The sequence below is a fragment of the Hypanus sabinus genome, chromosome 3 (genome assembly GCF_030144855.1).
Source record: "Hypanus sabinus isolate sHypSab1 chromosome 3, sHypSab1.hap1, whole genome shotgun sequence".
In the NCBI taxonomy this organism is placed as follows: Eukaryota; Metazoa; Chordata; class Chondrichthyes; order Myliobatiformes; family Dasyatidae; genus Hypanus; species Hypanus sabinus.
In genome coordinates this window covers 95,449,550-95,459,166 of record NC_082708.1, presented here as the reverse complement: position 1 = coordinate 95,459,166, position 9,617 = coordinate 95,449,550, and the positions used below count along the sequence as shown (strand labels likewise).

Below are 9,617 nucleotides of genomic sequence, written 5' to 3'. Positions count from 1 at the left end.
GGAAAGATAGGCAGATAGTGCTGAGGTAGCAGGGATTCTGAAGAAGGACTTAGATAGGTTGGAAGAATGGTTAAAAAAAAGTGGCAGATGGAACACAGCATAGTGAAGTGTGTGGTCATACACTTTGGTAGAAGCAATAAAAGCTTTTAGACTATATTCTGAATGGAGAGAGAATATGAAAATTTAAGTTGCAAAGGGACTTGGGAGTCTAGTGCAGGATTTCCTAGAATTTAACATGCAGGTAAGGAAGTCAGTACTAAGGAAGACAAACTCAATGTTAGCATTTGTTATGAGAGGACAAATGGATGTAATGCTGGACTTTATAAGGTCAGACCAGAACTTGAATATTGTGAGCAGTTTTGAGCCCCACTTCTGAGAAAAGATGTGCTAGTGTTGGAGAGAGTCCAGAAGAGATTTGTGAGAATGAAAAGGTTGATGCATAAGGAACATTTAATGGCTCTGGGTCTGTACTCACTGGAGTTCAGAAAGTTGAAGGGTGTTGTCATTGAAACCTATCAAATATTGAAAGACCTGGATGGGGTGGATACATCCAGTAGTGGGAGAATTTTGGATGAGAGACCACAGCCTCAGACTAAAAGGACATCCCTTTAGAACAGAAATGAAGAATTTCTTTAGGCAGAGTGTGATGAATCTGTCAAATGCAATCCTACAGACATCTCTGGAGTCCAAGTCATTGGGTGTACAGTATTTAAGACAGAAATTGATAGATACTTTTTATTAGTAAGGATATTAAAGGTTATGGAGAGAAGGTAGGAGAATGGTGTTGAGGAGGAATAATAAATCAGCCATGGTGGAATGGCAGAGCAGACTTGATGGGCCGAATTCATTCCTATGCCTTTTGGAATCTTGTTGGAGGTGAGGTGTGGCTTTCTTTTCCAAGTAACGTTTATTCATTGGCATATAAATCTACTTCATCCTCGTAAGGCAGTGAAAAGACGTTTCCTAACACACGACCGAGAGTAAATCCATCACCGTTGTAACTTCAGGCTGCCCGGTGGGAGCTCGGGCCGCTGTGTGGTGCTATGGAGCAGCCGGGTTGCGTTCGGGACATGGGGGCGGCTGCAGGAGAGTAACCGGGACATCAGAGGAAAGGTATCCCCTCGGATATTGCGGCTGGGACTGCTGAGAAAGGCATGGGGAGGGTTGCTCATCTTTCCCCGCGAGGGTGGCCCGTTAGTCTTCCGATGGGTGCACCTCCGGAGCAGCTGCTGCTCCGGAGGAATCGGGGGCGTTTCCAGGCCTCGAGCTGCAGCACTTAGTGGGTTTGTTTTAAAACAAATATTTCCTTTCTGTCCCGACCAGTAGCCCACCTCACCCACCACTACACACAAAAAAGAAAGATCATTTAATTTTGTTTTTGGTACACTTGTTTGTTGAATTTTAAACTTTGTACAGGCTGTAGGCCGCTCGCCTTGGTTGTGTCCAAGCCAGCCAGGCTCCACTGTGGCTTGGCAATTTCTCAAATTTAACCTGGGGAGAGTGTTGGGCCTAAGCCTCTATCGAGGAGAGCGAAGTATAAGATAAAATGTACATCTTTTTCTAAAAATAATGTGCGGAATTGATTTACTGTGTGTCTTAAGATTAATTTGAACATATCAAGCGGTTCAGATTTCGTAAATTTAAAGAACAACTGAACAAAAAAATTTTGATTATGGACCGAATTATTGGACGGTGCAAATTCTTCATACCATAAAAATTCTGAATTCAGAATGCTCCGGGTTCAAACCTGAATCACACACTAATTTATTGGGGCAACTACACGGAGCCTCCTTAAATCGGTAAAGTTAAACATTGCTGACGTATTGGAATTTATCGTAAAGACACTAACCAAAAATACTGAACTATGAAATTAAAATATATAGCATTTTTTTTTAGCTTTCTCTCCTGCTATTTTTGTATGGTTTAACTCTTATTGTGCTTCTGCTTGCTTTGATCGTTACTCGTCTTGATCTGATTATGGTTTACTTAACTGAGTTAAAACTTTTTTTCGTTTTATCTAACATTCTATAATCTGTCTATTTTTCTTTAGAATTCTTAAATTGATTTTGTGTATTCAAACATAAGAATTACAGGATTGCATTTGGTATTATCACATATGAAGTACTTTCACCCATGAATGTTAATGAAAAGGATGAAAATAAATAGTTGGAGAAATCAAAATGTAAATGTTGACAAATTTCTTGATATCCTGCATCCAAGGGTTTGAAAAGTGGTTCTGTAGAGTTATTGTTTGAATTATTCAGCGTTTGGAAAATTCTTAACAGTCCTTAGAAGTTTAGAAATATAATTATGTTCTTCAAGAAGTTGCTGTATCTATTACAGGAATACAATAAAATAAGATTAGGCATGGTTCCCAAACCCTGCCTTGCCTTTGAATACAATCATAGCAGATCTATACCTACGTTGTCTATGCATGTTCCACTTACCCCTGAATTGCTTGATCTTTCCGGAATTTATATGCACCTTAAATATTTTTGATGCTTTAGTCCCCAACATTCTCTGGAACTGAGAATTCCAGATATTTTCCACTTCCTCTGAGAAGAGATTTCTACATACCTCAGTTCTAAGTGACTGGACCCTTGTAGATATGTCCCTTTGTTTGAGGTTCTCTTAGGAGTGAAAATATTTCAATATCTACCCTGTGAGCAACCCCAAATTTTGTATATTTCAATAAGGTCACGGTGACCTTACTTCTAAATACAAGAAATACAAACGCTATTTACATTTATTAATAGAGTAGTGTTATCATCTTTGCAATTAGCCTGCTGAGTGCTCTTTGGACTTCCTCCAGTCCACTGTATTACCTTTGTAAATAAGGGGACTTGAATTGTAGCCTCACCAATACCCTGTAGATATTTTTGTATTTAAAAATACAGTATGGAACTGGCCCTTCGAGCTGCGCTGCTCAGCAACCCCTTATTCAACCCTAACCTAATCACGGGACAATTTACAATGATCGATAAACCTACTAACCTGTATGTCTTTGGACTGTGAGACCTGGAGAAATCCCACGCATTCCATGGGGAGGGCGGACAAACTCCAGATAGAGGTTGCAGGGATTGAGCTCTAAACTGCGACGCCCCGAGCTGTAATAGCATTGCGCTAACTGATACACTACCATGGTGTTGTCCCTATTCTTACCAACCATTTGTACCTACCAATTCCTTTGCAGTAAATGCCAAAACATTGACATATTGTATTTGGTGTTCTTGATGCATCTGCTTCAGCACGACCAAGAGCAGACAAGGTGACCACTTTGCTTAGCACCTGTGCTTTGTCTGCAAATGGACAATATTGAGCTCCTGGTGACAAGCTGTTTGAACTTTCCTCCCCATTCCCATGCTGATCGGTCTGTCTTCAGCTTCTTTCACTGCCAGGATGAGGCCTGACACAAACTAGAGGAACAGCATATTCTGCCTAGGCATTTTTCCCTCTAAGCGCGATAGCGCGGCCGCACAGTAACTGAAGTGCTCTTGTGCACGTAGCCTTTGTTACCGCACTGCTGGAATTTTCTTTTATGTGATGTTAATATAAAGAGCTGTGCAGTTATTAGGCGGTGTTAAACATAAATAATAACGGCAATAATTCCTGCTTATGTCAATGGCTGGTCTGCGCAGCTTCTATAGCTATATATATATATATATATATATATAGCTATAGAACGTTGATAGGTGGTAAAGGTGTGTGAGCGGCATACTTATTTCATCAGTCAGGGCACTGAGTATAAGAGTCAGGAAATCACTGCAGCTGTTTAAAACTTTGATGAAGCTAAGTTGCATTACATCGTCCCATTTTGCAAGGACATCGATGCTCTAGGGAGGTTCACCAGGATACTACCTGGATTAGAATATTAGCTATAAGAAGAGATTGGACAAACTTTGGTTATTTTTCTCTTGAGCTTTGCAGGTTCAGGGGAGACCTAATAGAAGTTTGTGTTGCAGAGGTAGTTGGGGTCTTTTTCCCAGGGATGTGCTGATAAGTTCAGAGGAGGAGAATGTAAAGATGTTTAAAAGGGTGTGTCTTTTTACACAGAATCTGGTGGGTGCCTGGATTGCACTGCCATGGATGGTGGTGGAAGCAAAGGCTTTTGTAGTCAGGAAAGAATAGATCCACTCATGGTTATAGGAGTTTATTTATGCATGCAGCCAAAGGAAGTGGACAGGATCCTAAATGAGTACTTCACATTTGTATCCACTGTGCAGAAGGAAATAGGTAATGGTCAGATTGGGGAGGAATATGTTGATATTCTGCAGCTCCTTATTTGTTATTAAGGAGCTGTTGAAGGGTGTCTTTGAAAAACATTAAGATGGATAACTCCCCAAGGCCTGATGGAAACTATCCCAGGATACTGATGGAGGCAATGGTAGATCACTAGGGCTTTGAATGAGATCCTTGTATCCATTTTATCAACAAGCAAGATCTCAGAGGACTGGACAATGCTTAGAAACAAGAGAAAAATCTGCAGATGCTAGAAATCCAGCCAACACAAACAAAATGCTGGAGGAACTCAGCAGGCCAAGCAGCATCTATGGAAAAGAGTACAGTTGACGTTCCGGGTGGAGACCCTCCTGCAGGGCTGGAGAAAAAAGCTAGGAAGTAGATTTAAAAGGTCTGGGGTGGGAGAGCAAAACACAAGGTGATAGGTGAAACCGGAAGGAGGGAAGAGCTGGGAAGAAAAAGTGAGATCTCCTAGTGGCCATCCATTTTAATTCTGCTTTCCATTCCCATTCCGATATGTCTATCCATGGCCTCCTCTACTGTCATGATGAGACCACACCCAAGTTGGGGGAACAATACTTTGTATTCCATTTGGGTAGCCTCCAACCTGATGGCATGAACATCAATTTCTTAAACTTCTGGTAATGCCCCCACCCCCTTTTTCCTCTCTCACCTTATCTCCTTGCCCATCCATTGCCTCCCTCTGGTGGTCCTCCCCACTTTTCTTTCTTCCATGCCCACAGCAATCAAATTCCCAGCTCTTTACTTCATCCTTCCCCCTCCAGGTTTCACCTATCGCCTTGTGTTTCTCTCTCCCATCCCTTCACCTATTAAATCTACTCCCTAGCTTTTTTTTTCCTCAGTCCTGCCGAAAGGTTTTGGCCTGAAATGTCCACTGTACTCTTTTCCATAGATGCTGCTTGGCTTGCTGAATCCTCCAGCATTTTGTGTGTGTTGGAGAATGCTTCGTGTTATTCCTGTCATTAAGACAGGTATCGGATATAATCAAGAAAATTAAGCCTGTGAGCCTTGCAACAATGATGGAAAATTATTGAAAAATATTCTCAGACACAGGACTTACTCGCTTTTGGAAAAGCTTAGACTTACTAAAGGTAGTCAGCATTGGTTTTATGCAGCATAGGTAATTTCTTTTGAATTTGCTTGAGTTTTATGAGGAGATAATGAAAACATTTGATAAGGATAGGACAGTTGATGTCCACATGGACTTAATAAAGCATTTGACAAGGTCCTCATGGTAGGCACACACATTGATTTGGATGAAAATTTACTTAGTTTAATTAGCAAAGTTTGGAGATAGCATGAAAATTGCTGCAGTTTTAGATAGTAAATAAGGTTGTTAAAAGTTATAGCAGGATATAGACCAGCTGGGAATATGAACAGAGAAATGGCACTTGGAGTTTAATATGAGCAAATGTGAGGTGTTGCATTTTGGGAGTTCAAATGCAGTGGAGATTTTACAGTAAATGGCAGAAACGTTAGGAACATTAATGCATCGAAAGGTCTAGTAATGCAACTCTATAGCTCCCTGAAGTTGGCAACAGGATGAATAGGCTATTAAAGAAGGCATGTGGTTTACTTGCTTTATTGGTCAGGGGTTCATTATAAAAATTGGAAATGGTATTCAGCTGTATAAAATTTAGTGTTCAAAGTACATTTATTATCAAAATATGTATACTTTATAGAACCTTGAGATTCGTCTGCTTACAGGCAGAAACCCATTGAAACAAAAGAAGGCTGACAAATACCCAATGTGCAGAGTCATAGATCAAGTAGATTCTTGGAGTCTTCTTCCCAAGATAAAAGTAACAAATAGAAGAGAGCAAAACAAAATCTGCAGATGCTGGAAATGCAAGTAGCATGCATAAAAATGCTGGAGGAACTCAGCAGGCCAGGTAGCATCTATGGAAAAGAGTATAGTTGACATTTCAGTCCTGTTGAAGCATCTCAGCCTGATACATCGACTATACACTTTTTCATAGATCCTGCCTGGCCTGCTGAACACTAGAGAGCATGAGTTTAAGTTGAGATGAAGAAAGTTTTTTTGCATGGTGTGTTGTAGTTGTCTAAAATGTGCTGGAGCCAGATACAACAGCACTGTTTAAGAGCCATTTATATTGACACGTGAATGTATCCCATATAGGGATGTAGACCATCTGCAGGCAGATATTAATAGTTAGATTGGCATCATGTTCAGCACAGACATGGTGGGCCAAGGGGTATGTACTCATTTCTGCTTTGTGCTGTACTAAATGAATAATTTTCACGTGCCAGGCTGTTAACTGTTGACCCACTGTGGTTTCAGGATTTAATGATCTATGTTAATGAGATGGATGAAAGGACTCTGTACTGTGTTTCTTTTCATCATGAGGAGTTGGAGGTGATTGATAAGACTGTGAGAGGATATAATTTAAGATGAGTGTAAATGGATGGCTTATGGTCAACATGGACTTAGTGGGCCAAAAAGCTCGCTTCCATTGGAGAATAGAGCGAGGTGATCATATGTTCAGTCCATAGAGATGAGGTAATTTCTTTAGACAGAAGGTGGAATTCATTGCCGCACATTGGGGAAGCCAAGTCATTGGGTTTATTTAAAGTGAAGGTTATGGGCAATAGGTTGAGAGATAATAAATCAGCCATGATGGAATGACGGAGCAGAGTTGATGGGCCAAATTGCCTAATTCTGCTCCAATGTCTTATGGTCATCATCTCATTTAGGTCAGCAGAATGCTCACCAGAATTTTATTCAGGCTCTTTGATTAGAGAATAGAAAGCCCGCCTCCTGGGTTGCTGTATGAAAATTTGTGCTGGAAGTTCAATAAGGACAGGTGAGGCTGTGGGATGGCTGCATTATCCCATGTTCCTTCATATCTTGTAATAAAAGAAACCTTTTGCCTCTGTATCATCACAGTAACTAAACCACAGTTATCCTGTGAAGAGAAACTCGTGACTTTATCACAATTTTAATCTGGCTTGACGTCTTTTTGTTCAGGTGACTTCAATACGCCTCAGACTCAGAGTTTGCTCGTGTCACAGCTGAATGCAGAAATACATGACTACTTGAAGGATTCTTAATTGAAAGTGAGTTTGTAAGTAGCTGGGTTCAAGTCTAATTATGTCAGTATTTTACAGTTATAAAATATTTTACATCTGTTACGAATAGCCCATTGTTTGAAAAGCATAAAGGATTGCTTTTATGTCACTTTGGATTTTGCAAAAGTTAGCTGTGCATTCTTTAAGAAATTACTTTTTTAATTTGATCAATAAGTAGTTGAGCCACACAGGTCAGGTACAGTTCCCAACTTTTGATTCCAGCGAGAAGAACAATGAAATTGTAAATAAAAACTGCAAATGCTGGGGGTTTGAAACAAAACAAAAAAAAAACTAGGGAAAATCAGCATCAGAAAAAAGAGAAGCAGTCACATCTTGACTGCAATCCTTCATCAGAACTGGTAGAAAGAGAAGAAGTTGGTTTTCAGTCGGTGAGGGAGACTGGGAGCAAAGGAATGTCTGTGATAAGGCCAATTGCTTAGTGAAGACAGTTACCTGCCCATTAGTTGTTTGGTCTATTTGGTTTGTTGTTAATGGCAAGGTTAGGACATGCCCAGCTGACCAGATGTACGAAGAGAAGTAAAAAAAAATAATCTGAGCCAAATAGAAAATAGAGAATACTACAAAAACACAGCAGGCAAATGCAATGCAGGAATTCATTTTGAGAGGACTAGGATATAAAAACAAAGATGTACTGCTGAGGGTTTTTTTTAGAACGTATTGGTCAAATTGCACTTGAAATATTGTGAACAGTTTTAGGCCCCACGTTTGAGGAAAGATGTACCCTTCCTGGAGAGGTTCACAGAGATGTGCCCAGGAGCTTAACATTTGAGGAGCATTCGGTGGCTGTGAGATTATTCAGAAGGATGAGGGGAGATCTTATTGAAACTTATAAGACCATAGGACATGGGAGCAGAATTAGGCTATTTGGCCCATCAGGTCTTCCCATGCCATTCCATTCAATCCTGGCTGATCCTTTTTCCTCGACCTCAGCCCTACTTCCTGGCCTTCTCCTCGTAACCTTTGATGCCATGTCCAATCAACAACCTATCAAGCCCTGCCTTAAATACGCATAGTGACCTGGCCTCCACAGCTCTCTGTGGTAATAAATTCCACATTCACCACCCTCTGGCTAAAGAAATTTCTCCGCATCTGTTTTATTTAGGCTCCCCTCTATCCTGAGGCTGTGCCCTCTTGTCCTAGACTCTCCCACTATGGGAAACATCCCTTTCCACATCCACTCTGTCTAGGCCTTTAAACATTTGAAAGATTTCAATGCGATTCCCCCCCTCACCCTTTAAATTCCAGCGAGTACAGACCCAGAGCTATCAAACATTCCTGGTATGATAACCTTTTCATTCCCGGAATCACCCTTGTGAACCTCCACTAAACCCTCTCCAATGCTAGCACATCTTTACTTAGATGAGGAGCCCAAAACTGTTCACAGTAGTCAAGGTTATAAGCTAGTGCCTTATAAAGCCTCAGCATCACATCCCTGCTCTTGTATTCTAGACCTCTTGAAATGAATGCCAACATGGCATTTACCATCCTTACCAGTGACTCTACATGCAAGTTAACCTTCAGGGTGTTCTGCACAAGAACTTTGCATCTCAGAGTTTTGGATTTTCTCCCCATTTAGAAAATATTCTGCACATTTATTTCGACTACCAAAGTGCATGACCATGCATTTTCCAACATTGTATTTAATTTGCCACTCTCTTGCCCATTCTACTAATCTAAGTCCTTCTGCAGCCTGCCTGTTTCCCCAACACTACCTATCCCTCCACCAATCTTCAGATCATCTGCAAACTTGGCAGCAAAGCCATCTATTCCACCATCTAAATCATTGATATGCAGCATAAAAAGAAGTGGTCCCAACACCGACCCTTATGGAACACTACTGGATATTTAAAGGTCTGGTTGCTATAAGAATATAAAAACTAGGAGCAGGAGTATGCCATCTGGTTTGTCGAGCCTGTTCCGCCATTCAAGAAAATCATGCCTGATCTGGCATGACTCATCTCCACCTACTTGCCTTTTCCCCATAGCCCTTAATATGCAAAACTCTATCCAGCTTTGTCTTAAATATATTTACGGAGGTAGCCTGCACTGCTTCATTGGGCAGAGAATGCCACAAATTCACCACTCTTTTGGAAAAGCAGTTTCTCCTCTAAATCTACTGCCCTGAAGCTTGAGGCTGTGTCTTTGAGTTCTAGTCTCGCCTACCAGTGGAAACAACTTTCCTGCCTCTACCTTATCTATCCTTTCATAATTTTATGTTTCTGTAAGATCTCCTCTCAGTGAGTACA

General features: G+C 40.8%; 1 protein-coding gene across 6 annotated transcripts in view; it reads left to right on the top strand.

The window, feature by feature from the left end:
* The first annotated feature begins 957 nt into the window (after positions 1 to 957).
* The window catches only part of LOC132391522 (protein transport protein Sec24B-like), a 182,597-nt gene continuing 173,937 nt past the window's right edge, over positions 958 to 9,617 (top strand). For 4 of the 6 annotated variants that reach the window (XM_059964821.1, XM_059964820.1, XM_059964822.1 and 1 more), the window contains exons 1-2: positions 958 to 1,113; positions 7,250 to 7,338. The gene's annotated coding sequence lies outside the window, so the exon portion shown is untranslated. Of the gene's footprint in view, positions 1,114 to 7,249; positions 7,347 to 9,617 lie in introns of all 6 variants that reach the window. The other 2 variants (XM_059964818.1, XM_059964819.1) reach the window with 2 other exon arrangements.